The sequence below is a fragment of the Hakea prostrata genome, chromosome 10 (genome assembly GCF_041222555.1).
Source record: "Hakea prostrata isolate BN-2017 chromosome 10, UWA_Hpros_2, whole genome shotgun sequence".
Classification (NCBI taxonomy): domain Eukaryota; kingdom Viridiplantae; phylum Streptophyta; class Magnoliopsida; order Proteales; family Proteaceae; genus Hakea; species Hakea prostrata.
This window is the reverse complement of record NC_142609.1, coordinates 27,623,492-27,640,382: the sequence shown is the minus strand read 5'-3', so window position 1 is coordinate 27,640,382 and position 16,891 is coordinate 27,623,492. Positions and strand designations below refer to the sequence as shown.

Sequence of the window (16,891 nt, the reverse complement as noted above, 5' to 3'; positions counted from 1 at the left end):
TGCTCTTGGTGATATCTCACCTCTTGAGGCTCTGTTTCATAACAAACCTGATTATAAGCATTTGAAGATTTTTGGCTGTTTGTGTTTTCCATGGCTATGACCTTATGCTAAGTCTAAACTTGAGCCGCGATTAGTTCCTTGTGTGTTCTTGGGATATTGTTTATAACACAAGGGTTACAAGTGTTGGGATTCTTCAGCTAGACGGTTGTTTGTTTCCCGCCATGTTTGTTTTGCATAATCAATTTTTCCTTTGAAGACAACAACTATTTTTTATGTTTCTGTTGATCAGTGGCATGGTCCATAAATTTCTGATGGAAATTGATGATTCATCATTATGTTGTACTTCCCCAGCCCCCTCATCTTCAATTTGTAATAGTGCTACAAATAGTGCAATACAACCCCACCCCCAACGAGATTCCTTGGGTTTGACTTTTGAGACATCTTTAGAACCGTTCTGGTCCATTGGGCCTATGGTGGACCCTCCTTCTAGGATTGTTTTCCCCCATGGGCCTGATGTTTCGCCAAATGGCCCCTTGGCATCTACTTCAGTTGAGCTTTGTCAGCCTCAAATATCTTCGGTGCCTTTAGCACCAGCCTCACCAACTTTTGCTTTACCCACGCCCTCTGTGTTTGACAATCTAGCACAAGCCTTGTCTGGACCACGCTTGACCACTGTGTCATTACCATCTTTGGGTTCTTCTAGTCCGAGTAAGCCTGCTGACTCCAATCATCCTATGCAAACACGTTCCAAAACTGGTGTTACTTGTCCATGGACACTCTTAAACCTTGTGGATGCTAGCATTGATTCGGCGGTGCCCACATGTTCTACCAAATCTCTTCAATCTCCTCAATGGAGGGCAGCCATGTTAGATGAATTTAATGCTCTTCTTTGTAATGGAACATGGGATCTTGTTCTTCATCCTTGTCTCAAAATGTTGTGGGCTGCAAATGGGTTTTCCGTGTTAGCAACGGTCCGATGGCACAATTGAGCACTATAAAGCTTGCTTAGTGTTACTTGTGTACCAAGATGTTACGCAAGTGCACGTGTCGCAATCAAATAATAAATGATAAGTAGAGTATCGATCCCACGGAGAATTCTATCCTTAACTTTCAATGTAAAAGTAAAATTGATTTAAACGAGATTAACAAGGTTGATTTGTGATTAACTAACTAAATAACTAAATGACAGGTAATAAAACTAAGGGACTAAAATGGAGATTAAGCAATAAAAGGAACTTAGTGAGTGAAAAGTGTGTTAGGAATCAAGTTTCCCTTCCCCTGAATTTTATAATGCAAATACTAAAGTAGTACTACAACCCCAAGATATATCAAGAACTTGGAATGAATGGCACTATGGTATTTTTCCAATATACATAAGCTAGCATCTTAAATCAACATTTGCATATTCCTATGAAGAATTGAAATATGAATGAAATTTAAACCCAATCCAATCAATGGTAATGTGAGGTAATTGGGTATTCTTACCCAACCTACTAATTAACACAACTAATTAAAGGTTATGCTAACTCACACAATTCAACAAAATCTAGATTGCATTAACTTTCCAGCTAACTCAATCATAACAATCGTTCATGAAAGATTCATCAAGAATAGAAATTAACCAATATATATCATGCTGAATTCATTGATAACAAGTTGTATTGTAGTAAAACTAAAGCATACATGATAAGTACATCTCAAAATTGAGGTTAGGTACTACTATCATCCCAACACAACACAATTTTAGCCCATAACAAACATTAAAAACACAGCAGTAGTTATAGTTAATATAAAGCTAGAAGATGAGAAGATAAGTTTATAAGAATGAAAAGAAACCAAAGCTTCAATGCTTCCACACGAGCTCCAGCCTTCTTCTCTAGCAAATCAACTTCTCCAGCAACCTTCAATGCTTCCGCATGAGTCCAGCTCTGGTTCTTCTTCTCCTTGCTTCAGCCGAGTCTCTCTTTCCTCCTCAGCTGTGTGTGTTGCTATATTCCTTTTTTTTTTGCCTCCTTATCTTTCTTCCATAAATGCTTTCAATCATTAAGTTAGATTCTGGCCATAGGATTAGAACATTCCTCCTGAGATCAAGGGCTGAGAACAATCATATATTTACAAGAATCATGTCCTCTTAAGTTAGCCCCTTCTAGTCATTTCCACCTGTATTGGATCTAAGAATATTCTGCTCCGTTTTGCTACAGCAACTTCACAGCAAAGTTAGAGAAAAACTTCTTCTCCTATTATGGCTCTTTACCTACATTTTTCAAGAGAAAGAGAAATAGTCAAATTCATCCACAAATCTGAAGAGAAATTCATGTAAGGGTGACAATAACGAACTAAACAAGATTCAACATGCTAAGACTAAATAATACAACATCTAATGAATACTATCACTTAAACAAAGACAAAATACTCTTAAATCAAGCCATCTCAAGTATAAAGTTACCAATCTTAACTCTATTTCATAGAGTTATCACACCCCCAAACTTAAGACATTGCTTGACCTCGAGCAATAAAGACAAGTGAAAATACCAACTAACTACTAATGAAAGCATTAAAAGATCAAAAGAAAAGAAAAGCGAATAACCTAGCTCAATCATGCAATAGGATGGGTGTTAAAAGAAGTTGCCTCTCAATCTTTTTTCTTCTTTTTATTTATTTTTATTTATTTTTATTTTTTATTATTATTTTAGATCCAACACCTCTGGCCAATAATACTTAGATGTCATACTTTACTCATCAGGATGCTCTCAAGTGTGTGTGTGTGAAAGTTAAGAATCTTACCCCAGATCACCCTAGTCCAGGTGAATCATGGTCATCAAGTTTAGTTCATTGATCTAATATGTTGACCAAATGATTACCTCTCCACTAATTAGGGATCCATATCCTTTTACACCCCCAAGAACTTGTTTCATACTCTTTTGAGCATTTGACCCCCAAACTTATTCTTTTTGAACCATTCTTTTTTTTTTTTTTTTTTTTTTTGAATGTTGTTGTCATCTTGCCTTTTTACGCGAATATCGCTCATTTGTGATGAAGATACCCGGTTACTCAACAAGATCACAAACAAGAGTGCCTTGCATGCTCATATTCCGAGCCACCATTGACGTCAAAAATATACATGGGTTACATGCATATTCCCGGTTACTAGGTTGCCCAAAACAGTGGAACATTATTCTCTTTTTTTTTTCTCTCTCTTTTTTTTTTTTTTATTTTTTTAATTTTTTATTATGCTCATATTTCAGGCCACTGTTGACGTAAAAAATACACATGGGTTACATGCATATTCCCGGTTACTAGGTAGCCCAAATCAGCGGAGCATTATTCTTTTGGGGAAGGGAAGGGGTCAAACTTCAGTCAATATTCACAATGCACAGAGTTCTTGGAAACACCCAAATGGGAACCCCTAATGTGTAAGTCTCAAAGTTCTCATTTAACCAATTCTAAAACCCTAAAACTCTCACATTGATCCAACTTTCCCTAGGTTCTCCAGATCTTGAAACATCACTTGGTGCATCAATAATATGGCATCACATAAATGAGTAAATGCAGACATCAGATCATTATAGCAGACTTGTGCTAAGATTTCCAACAAAATCAGATTAAGAGGCACTGACATTCACATTCATTAACAACCATCCAAATTTCATGAAAAGTCAGATTAACTACACAAAACATTTACCCAAAACATCTACTCTAAAACTGGACAGCAACTCTCAAATCGTAAAACCTCAAATCTAAAACAGATGACCACAAAAGAAAGTCAAGAAAATTAAGCAACTAGGAACATCCATAATCATAAAGATAACATATGCAATTATTGGAACATTGCAAAGCTTACCCCCAAACTAAAGAGGAGCAGTGTCCTCACAGCGAAAGAAAGGAAAAGAAAGTAAGGTAATAAAAGGAAAACAAAGTAAAAGAAGAGAGAGAACTCCCCTGAATAAGCTAGGCCTCATCATCATCATCAGCTGCAGCAGCTTCATCTTCATCCTCCTCATCTTCATTAGTGGGAATGTAGTTTCCATCTTGGCCCCAAGGATTAGCGAAGAGTTGGTTGGGAAAAGCGGGGAAAGATCACAACCGGGTGCTATTCATCCTTAAGTTAGACTCAAGGGCTCGGTCGCGGGCAGCCACATAATGCATATAATCAATGAAGAGGTCACGAGAAATTTGATGTTCCAACATCATTTGAAATTGGGTGACTTCTATTTGACTGAGGCACTGTTCCAGTTGAGTGTAACTAGAGGGTGGAGCACCAGAGGTGGAGGAAGTGGGAGGAATGGCTGTTGCAGCAGCAGGAGGTGGTGCACTGGAAGGGGGAGCTGAACTAGGTGTAAGCATGTGAGTGATACTGAAGTGTGTAATGGCGCCTTTGTTAAGTGTATGGACATCGAAGCCTTGCACATCAACATGGTTAGCCAAACATAAAGCAGTAATTAAAGATGGAAAAGCTAAACTACCACCTTGCCTAGCAGCACAAGCACAAATGGCCTAATGAATACGGTGACCCACATTAATCCGACGCCCCTCCAGAATAGAGTGGAGGACCAAAGCTCTATCCAACCGAAATAGTCCGGATATGCGTGGAGGGCATTAAGCGGGGTCTGTAAGAAATGGTACCATATTTTGGCTGTTGGTTGCAAGGACTGGCGGGCGATAGTCAATGCACCTTGGGGAGATGATGACCAATCCGTGCCATGAGAACATAAAGTCTGAAGAATGTTATGCAAGGTAGTGGGGTCTGCCGAAGCAAGATAGGCATTGTGCTCATCCTCTACATTCTCCAATTCATAATAGGCATTAATGGTTGGACCATCTATAGGTATCTAAACCCCCCTAACATACACCTGGTCTTGAGGTGGGGCAGTGAGATTGGCATAAAATTCATAGACGAGGGAAGGGATGTAGGCACCAGGATGGGTGCAAAATTGTTCCCAATGATGCCCAGCTATGATGGATGGGATGAATGGAAAGGCTTGTGCTTCATTGGGTTTGAATTTGAACCCCTTCTCCTGAAGAAATTTCTTGGTGGAGATGGATGTGAAGCGGTCCTCAACCATGGGAGAGGCAAAAGAAGGGGGAACCATTGAAGCACTAGAACTAGGGTTTGTTCTGCTCGTCTTCTTAGGGGCCATTTCTAAGGGAATGCACAAGGTTGGCCCCTAACAACCAATATTGAACTCAAACTCACAACTAAGAGGGGTAATCAAACAAAAACAAAAACAGTAGACTACATAAAAGTAAAAGACTATAGAATATAACTACAACTAATCAAGCAAACATATGGCATATAGGGATTAAAGGGGAAACCACAACACTGAAAGACAAACACATGGCAAAAACAGAGAGTAACGATGACCCAGAAATTCTGTGTTGTTGTGTGCAAGTGATGGTAGCTCCAAAATAGCGCCTAAAACAAATAAAAAAAATGCACATAGTCTAACGAAAACAAACACTAAGACAGGATAAGAGCAAACACATAAACCACACAAACACAACAAATCAGAAATTTCAAAAATAGGGAAGGAAAGAAAAGAAATGGGGAGGACACTTAGCTGATATGGTGTAGGGAAGATGGAGTGTCGAAACGCAACAAAAATGTGCACGAAGCCCAGTACAGCACCGGTAGACCACTGAGATGTGATTCGAGTGTAGAATGGGAAACAAAAAATTAGGGTTTTTGTGAGAGATGGACTATCGGTGAAGAAGAAGGTGCATTGATGGGTGAATGTAGGCAAATGGAGGTGTGAAAGTCTCGACAAGCGAGAAAATGGAAGAGGAGAGGAGGAAGAGTCACGGTGGAGAAGACAATGGTTCCGTTAGGTTCGAAGAAGTGTGCTGAGCATTTTTGGATTTTGGTTTGAAATGAGAGGTTTAATGGGTTTGGGTTGGTATTGGTTTAAAAGGGTTTAAAAATGGGTTCGAGTCAGTATGGGTTAACAATGGTTTAAAAGAAGTTTTGAAGTGTATTTTTGATGGGTTGGTTGGGTTTGAGGTTAAACCGGGTCAGGTGAGTGGTTTTATCCTTGTTGTGGTGGTGCTACAGCATTTCTACAGCAACGAACACAGAATGTAATTTTCAACAGAGAATGTAATTTGTCAACAGAGAATGTAAGACCCGTAGCTGAGGATCAAAACTTTGTAGTAGCATTGCTGCAACATCGCTACAACAAAGATAGTGAAAATCATTGCAGGGCACTCGAAACATGCTCTGCTCAAAGCAGTTTGGTTTATTGCTAAGTTTGTCAAAACAACCACTCAATCTCTTTTTGTTCCCCACACAGGGGCACATCAAAGATACATGTCAGCAAATTATATGTCAGTTTTTTCATCACACATTGTGAACTACCCATGACTTTATTAAACACCTAATGAACTAATAGCACACAATTAAACTAAAAATATTGAAATCTAAGTGACCTCCCTTCTTTTTAAGCATCTTGAAGGATGATTGAAGATTTGTCCCGCTCCAATGGTGCTCCCCAATAATGCTTGATTCTCTGCCCATTGACTAGAAATTTCCTGTTAGAGATGCCCTCTTGCAACTCCACTACTCCATGTGGAAATACTGTCTTTATTGTAAATGGACCTGACCATCTGGATTTCAGCTTTCCTGGAAATAGTTTGAGTCTGGAGTTGAACAGCAGAACTTGCTGGCCTGGTTCAAATACCCTATGCAAGATTTTCTTATCATGCCATTTCTTCACTTTCTCCTTATAAAGTTTGGCATTCTCATATGCTTGGAGCCTGAACTCATCAAGTTGATGGAGTTGTAGCATTCTCTTTTTACCAGCCAAAGTAGATTCAAAATTGAATTTCTTAATTGCCCAGTATGCCTTATGCTCTAGTTCCAATGGTAGATGGCAAGCCTTTCCAAACACAAGTTGATATGGTGACATTCCAAAAGGTGTTTTGTAAGAAGTTCGGTAGGCCCAAAGGGAGTCATCTAACCTTATAGACCAATCCTTCCTTGTAGGGCAAACTGTTTTCTCCAAAATCAACTTGATCTGCCTTTTAGAAACTTCAGCTTGCCCATTTGTTTGGGGATGATAGCTTGAGGCAACCTTATGACGAACTCCATACTTAGACAATAAAGCTCCAAGATATTTGTTGCAAAAATGTGAACCTTCATCACTAATTATGGCTCTTGGAGTACCAAATCTAGTGAAGATGTTCTTTTTCATGAATTCAATAACCACCTTGGCATCATTAGTTGAACAAGTAGCAGCCTCCACCCACTTGGATACATAGTCCATTGCTACTAAAATGTGAAGATTGCCATATGAAGGAATAAAAGGCCCCATGAAATCAATTCCCCAAACATCAAACAATTCTACTTCCAAGATATTGGTTAAGGGCATTTCATTCATTTTGGAGATGTTTCCCACTCTTTGACATCTATCACATTTTTGAACGAATTGATAGGCATCTTTGAACATACTTGGCCAATAAAACCTCGATTGCAAGACCTTTGTTGTTGTCCTATCTCCTTGATAATGTCCACCATATGGGGAGTCATGGCATTGCCTCAACACATCCTTTACTTCTATCTCAGGGATACAACGCCTCAATATTTGATCTGCACATAGCTTGAATAAGAATGGTTCATCCCAGAAATACCTTTTAACCTCATGTAGAAATTTCTTCTTTTGTTGATTGATCATCATAGGGGGTAGAAGTCCGTTGGCTAAATAATTAGCAAAATCAGCATACCAAGGTGTTTGTGAGAGGGAAACAGCAAAGAGTTGTTCATCAGGGAAGACTTCTTTAATTTCAAATTCAGCTGCTTGGTTTGGATTTTCCAGCCTAGACAGATGGTCAGCCACTTGATTTTCAGTCCCCTTCCTATCTTTTATCTTCAAATTGAACTCTTGAAGCAATAAGATCCATCTAATCAGCCTTGGTTTAGCATCCTTCTTGTGTATCAAATATTTGATGGCTGAATGATCTGTGAACACAATGACCTTTGCCCCCACTAGATAAGCTCTAAATTTGTCAAATGCAAACACAACTGCCAAGAGTTCTTTTTCAGTGACAGTATAGTTCAATTGTGCTCTTGATAGGGTTCGACTAGCATAATAGATTGAATGGAATACCTTATTCTTACGCTGTCCCAAAACTGCTCCTATAGCCCAATCACTCGCATCACACATGACCTCAAAGGGAATAGACCAGTCCGGTGCCACAATGATGGGTGTAGAGATTAGCTTCTTCTTCAACTCTAAAAATGCTGTCATACATGCTTCATCAAAGCTGAACTGACTTTCTTTTTCAAGCAGGCTACACAATGGTTTAGATATTTGTGAAAAATCTTTTATGAACCTTCTATAAAACCCAGTGTGGCCAAGAAAACTTCTAATCCCTTTCACACTTGATGGTGGTGGTAATTTTTCTATAATGGCAACCTTGGCTTTGTCAACTTCTAGACCATGTTTGGAAACCTTATGTCCAAGAACAATCCCTTCTCTAACCATAAAATGGCATTTTTCCCAGTTGAGGACTAAATTGGTTTCTTCACATCGCTGTAGAACTTTTGCCAAGTGAGTGAGGCATTCAACATATGTTTCTCCAAAAACTGAAAAATCGTCCATAAACACCTCCACAAATTGTTCCACCATATCAGTGAAAATGGCCATCATACACCTTTGGAAGTGGTTGGGGCATTACATAGACCGAAAGGCATTCTTCTAAAGGCAAAGGTACCATAAGGACAGGTGAAAGCGGTCTTATGTTGATCTTCAAGAGCAATGGCTATTTGATTGTAACCTGAGTATCCATCTAAGAAGCAATAATACTCTTTTCCAGCCAATCTATCAAGCATTTGATCAATGAAGGGTAGAGGGAAATGATCTTTCCTTGTAGCCTTGTTGAGCTTTCTATAGTCCATACATATTCTCCACCCACTCACTATCCTTGTAGGTATCAGCTCCTTGTTATCATTCTCCACAACTGTCATTCCTCCTTTCTTGGGGACACATTGTACTGGACTAACCCACTTGCTGTCTGGAATTGGATACACAACCCCAGCATCTAACCATTTAATGATTTCCTTTTTAACCACTTCCTTCATAATTGGATTCAGCCTCCTTTGATGCTCCACAAAATTATTACAGCAGTCTTCCAGCAGAATTTTGTGCATGCAAATTGATGGGCTGATTCCCTTGATATCTGATATGGTCCATCCTAATGCTTTGCTGTATTTCTTCAGCACTTTAATTAACATATCTTCTTGTTCTGCTGTTAGCACTGCTGAAATGATAACCGGAAGTGTCTTATCTTCACCCAAATAGGCATACCTAAGGTGTCCTGGAAGAGGCTTCAATTCTAACACAAGAGGCTTTTCAATTGATGGTTTAAGGGATGGAGTTGCAAGCTCAGATAATACAAGAGGATCAAATCTATTCCCTCTTAATGTCTCAGCTGGTCTTGCATCTAACCAAGCCATGCAGCTACTTGCTTCATCACCTACTTGTGAAATTTCGGATGCCAATAAAAGCTCTAATGGATCTTTAATGCCCTTTGTCTCCACTTCTTCTACAACTAGCTCTTCAATAATATCTACAATAGAGCATTGCTCTACCTCATCTGGAGATTTCATTGTCTGGAGAACATTGAAGGTAACTTGCTCTCCATTTACCCTCATAGTTAATTCTCCTTTATGCACATCAACATCAATCAAAGTCTTTCCAGTGGTCAAGAAGGGTCTTCCAAGAATGATGGGCACATCTTTATCAGCTTCATAATCAAGAACAATGAAATCAGCAGGGAAAATAAACTTATCAACTCTTACCAAGACATCTTCAATTTTTCCTTCAGGATGAGCTAAGGATCTATCAGCCAGCTGAAGTATTACTGTAGTTGGCCTTACTTCTCCCACACCAAGCTTCTTGAAGATTGACATTGGCATAAGGTTAATGCTAGCTCCAAGGTCACAAAGGGCTCTCCCAATATAATTCTCTCCAATTGCACAAGGAATGGTGAAATTCCAGGATCCTTTAATTTTTTAGGAAGCTTGTTCAGCAAGAAGGCACTACTCTCTTATGTCATGGCTACTGTCTCAAACTCTCCAAATCTCTTTTTTTAGAAAGGATGTCTTTCATGAATTTCACATAATTTGGCATTTGTTCAAGTGCTTCTACCAATGGTATATTGATGTGGAGCTCCTTCAAAACATCCAAGAATTTCTTGAATTGATGGTTTTGTTGTTGCCTTTGAAATCTTTGAGGAAAGGGGGGTGGTTTATAAGGCAGTTTTTCTGGAGAACCCTGTTGCAATGGTGCTGTAGCTGGTGGTTCAACACTTTGTTTTTCAGGATCAGATTGGTCCTTTTGAACAGCCATTGGATCTTCCTTTCCCCCTTCTTCTTGGACAGAAATAGGCTCCTTCGGTTGACTGGACTTAAAATGAGGTAGCTCTAGAGGTTTCCCACTCCTTAATGAAATAACCTTGCAATGCTCTTTGCCTTCACGCCTAGGATTTTCAGTATCACTTGGCAATGATCCTTGAGGTCTGTTGCTTAAAGCATTAGCTAGCTGCCCAACTTGATTCTCCAAATTTCTCAATGAAGATGCTTGGCTCTGAATAATTGCATCATGCTTTGCCATATATTCTTTCAATAGAAGCTCTATTGATGAAGAAGGTTCCATAGGCTGAGTCTTCACTTGCTGTTGAGCACTTGGAAGCTGATAAGGTCGAGTTGGGATAGATGATGGGCCTATATTCTGTCCTTGACCATTCCAAGAGAAATTAGGGTGCTGCCTCCAACCAGGATTATAAGTGTTGGAATATGGGTTATTAGCTTTGCTGAAATTACCAACATAGTAGGCTGATTCTGGATTAGATGGACAACTATCAAAGACATGCTCCCCACCACAATATGTACAAGAGACTGCTGGATTTTGTTGAGTTTGTACAGTTGCAGCCAAGTTTACAGATTTTAACACACTAGTTAGGGATGATACTTGTGCAGTTAAGGCTGTCACTGCATCTAACTCATAAATTCCTGCCACTCTCTTACTTGCAGCAGCTCTTTCAGCTGGCCATTGGTAGTTGTTGTTGGCCATCCTCTCCAAAATCTCATAAGCCTCATTGTAAGACTTTGCCAATATAGCCCCATTTGCTAATGCATCCACTATGGACCGAGTTTGTCCACTTAAACCATTGTAGAAAGTCTCCATCTGAATCCAATGAGGAATGCCATGATGAGGACATTTACGCAAGAGCTCCTTAAATCTTTCCTATGTCTCATATAAAGACTCACTATCCAACTGTTGAAAACCAGTTATGTCATTTCTGAGCTTGGCATTCTTTGTTGGAGGGAAGTACTTCATCAAGAACTTCTCTATCAAATCATTTCATGTGGCTACTGATTGTGGAGGTAAGGAATTCAACCATGCTCTTGCTCTATCCTGCAATGAGTAAGGGAATAGCTTTAATCTCAAAGCTTCTTCAGTTGCTCCAGGTATCTTGAAAGAATCACTTACTTCCATGAAGAGTCTAAGATGGAGATGAGGATCTTCTGTTGGCAACCCACTGAATTGTCCCACAGTTTGAAGCATTTGGAACATCACCGGCTTAAGTTCAAAATGTAGGGCTTGAATATCTAGCCGTACTATGCTTGGATTCAGCTCATGTAACATGGGGACAGCATATGCTCTGATGGCCCTATCTCTATCATCACCCTCAGCTGCCATATTATTCTCATTATTATTCAATCCATTTCTCACTGCTTCAGCCATTGTTGGAACTGTTGCTAGGCCTCGCTGCTCCCTTCTTCTAGTTCGAAATGTCCATTCTATTTCGAAGTCAAAGGGTACCAACTCTTGATCAGGCAGCGTGTTCATACAAGGGTAAAAGCACCTGGAAATACAAGAAAACTAATATCAAAGTAAAGAATTTTCAGTAGATAACTAAAACTTACTTCTACACTAATTATTAAAGACAAAAATCCCCGGCAACGGCACCAAAAACTTGTTGCTTGTGTACCAAGATGTTACGCAAGTGCACGTGTCGCAATCAAGTAATAAATGATAAGTAGAGTATCGATCCCACGGAGAATTCTATCCTTAACTTTCAATGTAAAAGTTAAATTGATTTAAACGAGATTAACAAGGTTGATTTGTGATTAACTAACTAAATAACTAAATGACAGGTAATAAAACTAAGGGACTAAAATGGAGATTAAGCAATAAAAGGAACTTAGTGAGTGAAAAGTGTGTTAGGAATCAAGTTTCCCTTCCCTTGAATTTTATAATGCAAATACTAAAGTAGTACTACAACCCCAAGATATATCAAGAACTTAGAATGAATGGCACTATGGTATTTTTCCAATACACATAAACTAGCATCCTAAATCAACATTTGCATATTCCTATGAAGAATTGAAATATGAATGCAATTTAAACCCAATCCAATCAATGGTAATGTGAGGTAATTGGGTATTCCTACCCAACCTACTAATTAACACAACTAATTAAAGGTTATGCTAACTCACACAATTCAACAAACATCTAGACTGCATTAACTTTCCAGCTAACTCAATCATAACAATCGTTCATGAAAGATTCATCAAGAACAGAAATTAACCAATATATATCATGCTGAATTCATTGATAACAAGTTGTATTGTAGTAAAACTAAAGCATACATGATAAGTACATCTCAAAATTCAGGTTAGGTACTACTATCATCCCAACACAACACAAGTTTAGCCCATAACAAACATTAAAAACACAGCAGTAGTTCTAGTTAATATAAAGCTAGAAGATGAGAAGATAAGTTTATAAGAATGAAAAGAAACTAAAGCTTCAATGCTTCCACACGAGCTCCAGCCTTCTTCTCCAGCAGCCTTCAATGCTTCCGCATGAGTCCAGCTCTGGTTCTTCTTCTCCTTGCTTCAGCCGAGTCTCTCTTTCCTCCTCAGCCGTGTGTGTTGCTATATTCCTTTTTTTTTTGCCTCCCTTCTCTTTCTTCCATAAATGCTTTCAATCATTAGGTTAGATTCTGGCCATAGGATTAGAAGATTCCTCCTGAGATCAAGGGCTGAGAACAATCATATATTTACAAGAATCATGTCCTCTTAAGTTAGCCCCTTCTGGTCATTTCCACCTGTATTGGATCGAAGAATATTCTGCTCCGTTTTGCTGCAGCAACTTCACAGCAAAGTTAGAGGAAAGTTTCTTCTCCTATTATGGCTCTTTACCAACATTTTTCAAGAGAAAGAGAAACAGTCAAATTCATCCACAAATCTGAAGAGAAATTCATGTAAGGGTGACAATAATGAACTAAACAAGATTCAACATACTAAGACTAAATAAGACAACATCTAATGAATACTATCACTAAAACAAAGACAAAATACTCTTAAATCAAGCCATCTCAAGTATAAAGTTACCAATCTTAACTCTATTTCATAGAGTTATCACTTAGTTGCAAAGGGGTTTCATCAACGTCCTGATTTTGATTTTCATGACACCCTTAGTCCAGTTGTTAAGCATACTACTATCCACGTTGTTCTTTCATTGGTAGTTACCAATAAATGGCCTATTCACCAACTTGATGTGTCCAATGCCTTTTTAGATGGTGATCTTAATGAGGATGTTTATATGAGTTAGCCACTTGGGTTTGTTGATCCACGCTTTCCTAATCATGTGTATAATCTGTGCAAATCCCTCTATGGACTTAAGCAAGCACTGCGGGCTTGGTTTCAGGAATTAACTTCATTTGTGCTCTCTCATGGCTTTGTCGACTCCAAGACCGACACCTCTTTATTCATTTATCGCTTGTCACGTGTGGTCATCTACTTTCTTATATATGTGTATGACATACTAATTACAAGCAACAATTTATCAGCCATTTCTTGTCTTATCAAAGCCTTGTTTACGGCTTTTGCTCTCAAAGACTTAGGGGATCTTCATTATTTTCTTGGCATGGAAGTTACACGCTCCTCTGATGAGTTATATCTTACTCAACAAAAGTATATTTTAGATCTTCTTCATCATTCTCAAATGCACACTGCCAAACCAGTTCTTACCCCGATGGCTTCTGGCACACCACTCTCGGCTTCTGATGGCACTACTCTTCTAGATGCCACTGAGTATCGCCATACAGTTGGTGCCCTTCAGTACTTGACCAACACTCGTCTCGACATTAGCTTTGCAGTTAATAAAGTGGCACAATTTATGCACTCCCCATATGATGTTCACTGGAGTGTAGTGAAACGCATTTTGCACTATCTCTATGGCACCCCTTCTCATGGTTTGTTTTTTGGGTCACAATCTCAGCCTACTTTAGTTGCTTACTCCGCTGCAGACTGGGTAGGCTGCCCTGATGGTCGTCATTCGACGACAGGTTATTCTATTTTTCTTGGCCAACATCCTATTTCATGGAGTTCTAAGAAGCAACCTACCGTATCTCGATCATCAACAGAGGCAGAATACCGTGAGATTGCTACAGCTACTAGTGAGGTTCTTTGGTTGCGCTCTCTTCTATGTGAGCTTGGGATCTTCTTATCGGCCTCTCCTCTCTTGTGGTGTGATAATCTTGGTGCAACCTATATGACGGCCAATCCGGTCTTTCATGCTCACACCAAGCACATCGAAATAGACTTTCACTTTGTTCATGAGTTGGTTGCCTCCAAACAACTTGAGGTTTGTTACATCTCTACAGTTGATCAAATTTCTGATATCTTCACTAAATGACTGCCCAAGCGAAAATTTATGGCTCTTCAGGACAAGCTTTGGGTCATCGACTCCCTTCGCTTGAGGGGGCGTGTAAAGGAGTGACAGCTGTATAGAGTAGGACAGTTGTACTTATACTAGTCTTCCTCTATAAATAGGTTGTAATATCTCATTCTTTATTATTGAAAACTAATTCTCACACTTGTAGATGGAAGGATCATTTTCTTTATATCATACAGTCTTGACTCTGGCCAGAAGCTCCACAAATATGTTGTTATCCGTGGATAGATGGGGAATCTTGTGTATGAGCTATACCCACATTGATACTTGTGGCTCTACAAACATGTATAATACCAACCAAGACTGTTGCTTCCCCCTCTTAAGGACATTTTTGTTCCCTTCTTTTTGAATTAGAAAACCGCTGAAATTATTATTCTGTGGACTCTCATTGAATTCAATATTTGAAGCTATTGTCTTTTTCATTCTCAGGCTTCTCACCTAAACGTGGAAAAGATTGAGTTGCAATACATCCTATTCCACAACTACTGTTTGGGTTCCCTCTCTTAAGTTCTTGGAGATTTCTTATGGGTGGATTTGATTATATGATTTTTATCTTTAAAATATAAAATCAAATCAAATCAAACCGTTTAATGCCTTTAGAATAGAGGAAGGCATGAGAAAACAAATGAAAAATAAAAAGAAATATCCCGATGCTTCCAAGGTAAAAGTACAAACTTTGTTTCACAGATGTTACTTTGATTCAATTTTCTTTCTAAATCCAGTTTTTATTCAGTTCCAGACAATCAAAAATTTCAGCGACAAGCTCATTGCAAATTTTAGAACGAATGCAGAGAAGTAAAACATGACAAATTGGGTTTGGCACATACCCAATTCATAAATTGGATTTCTATCAGGACCAAATCAAATTTCAACAAGAGACACTAGTAAATGTTGCTTGGCTCTAATCCATGTAGAATCTTGCATCTCACACTGTAGTTCCTTGAATTGTTGTCATATTATGATATTGATAGTATTACTATTTTTCAGACAGGAAATCACATGTTTTTATCATGGTTATTGAAAAACTTGTGCAGGATATGTTGTTGATGACTTCTACATTCAAACTATTTCTCTTATTGTGAAATCCAGCCCTAACCTTGACCCGGAAACCCTGTTGTTTGTAGGTCCGAAGACCCAAAGTAAAGGAAGAAGTCAACTATGGGCCATCTCAGTGGAAGACATGGTGTTTGACCTAGAACCCATGGAAGTTGAGGATGGTGTTCCATACTTGGAAGCTTTGGCAGAATTGGAAATGAAACTGCACCTTGATGAAGATGGGATTAGTTTATGGACTTAAAGCCTAGTTGGACATGATTTGAAGGCATTCCTCTATACGAAGTAAGACATATGTTGAGTTGGGAGAAGCACATTGGATTTGGAATAAGTTTAGGCCCTCATTTCCCTGTTTAGGCCTTGCTGACATGCTTGGTTGACTGGGTGGTTGACTGGGCCAGTTGACCAGCCAATCGACCAACGGGGACAGAATATGTCAAGATCCTCTGTTTAGGTCTTTTGGTGCTCTATATAATAGAAGTACGTGTTTCTTAGCCTCCTTTGTTTCTAAAACCCTTAGAGAACATGGAGAACCCCTCTCAAAGCCTCTCTTGTGATTGAAGGAGATCTACTTGCAAGTTTTCAAAGTTTGCATCGATTGTTCCTCAATCAAGGTTAGTAATCTCTCATACTTGTTGCTGATTTACTCTTGCACGGTCTAATCTCTCTACTTTGATTATGAAGAAGGTATTGCATACTTGCAAACACCTCTTTTTATAGTATTCAAGGTTGGGAATGAATCTCCATTCATTCCAATGATCTTCATACTTGATCATAGCTATGATTCTTATGATTTCTTCATGAAGCCATGATCATTCTTTCAATTTGATTTCTCTAGCATGTTAAATCTATTTTCATGTTAGATTCATGTATGATCTACTATTTATGTTCTACTAAAATGAGATTTTATCATCTATAGTTCGTCTTTTGAGTTCATAGCTTGTTTTCATTGAAAACTATGATTTCTACCAAATTAGAAAGTCATGTTTCCAAATTAGTAACTATTGTTTTTTACCATTGTTAGTGTCTTATGCTAGGTAGTCTTAGATTACTGTTCCTAATGTTCCCTTGAAATTTTGAAGTGTTTTGAATCCCAG

General features: G+C 38.7%; 1 non-coding gene across 1 annotated transcript; it reads left to right on the top strand.

Annotated features, from left to right (window-relative positions):
- Positions 1-11,196: 11,196 nt before the first annotated feature.
- Positions 11,197-11,303, top strand: LOC149002398 (small nucleolar RNA R71). Its single transcript, XR_016170505.1, has one exon. It is a non-coding gene; the product is annotated as a small nucleolar RNA R71 (small nucleolar RNA).
- Positions 11,304-16,891: the final 5,588 nt, after the last annotated feature.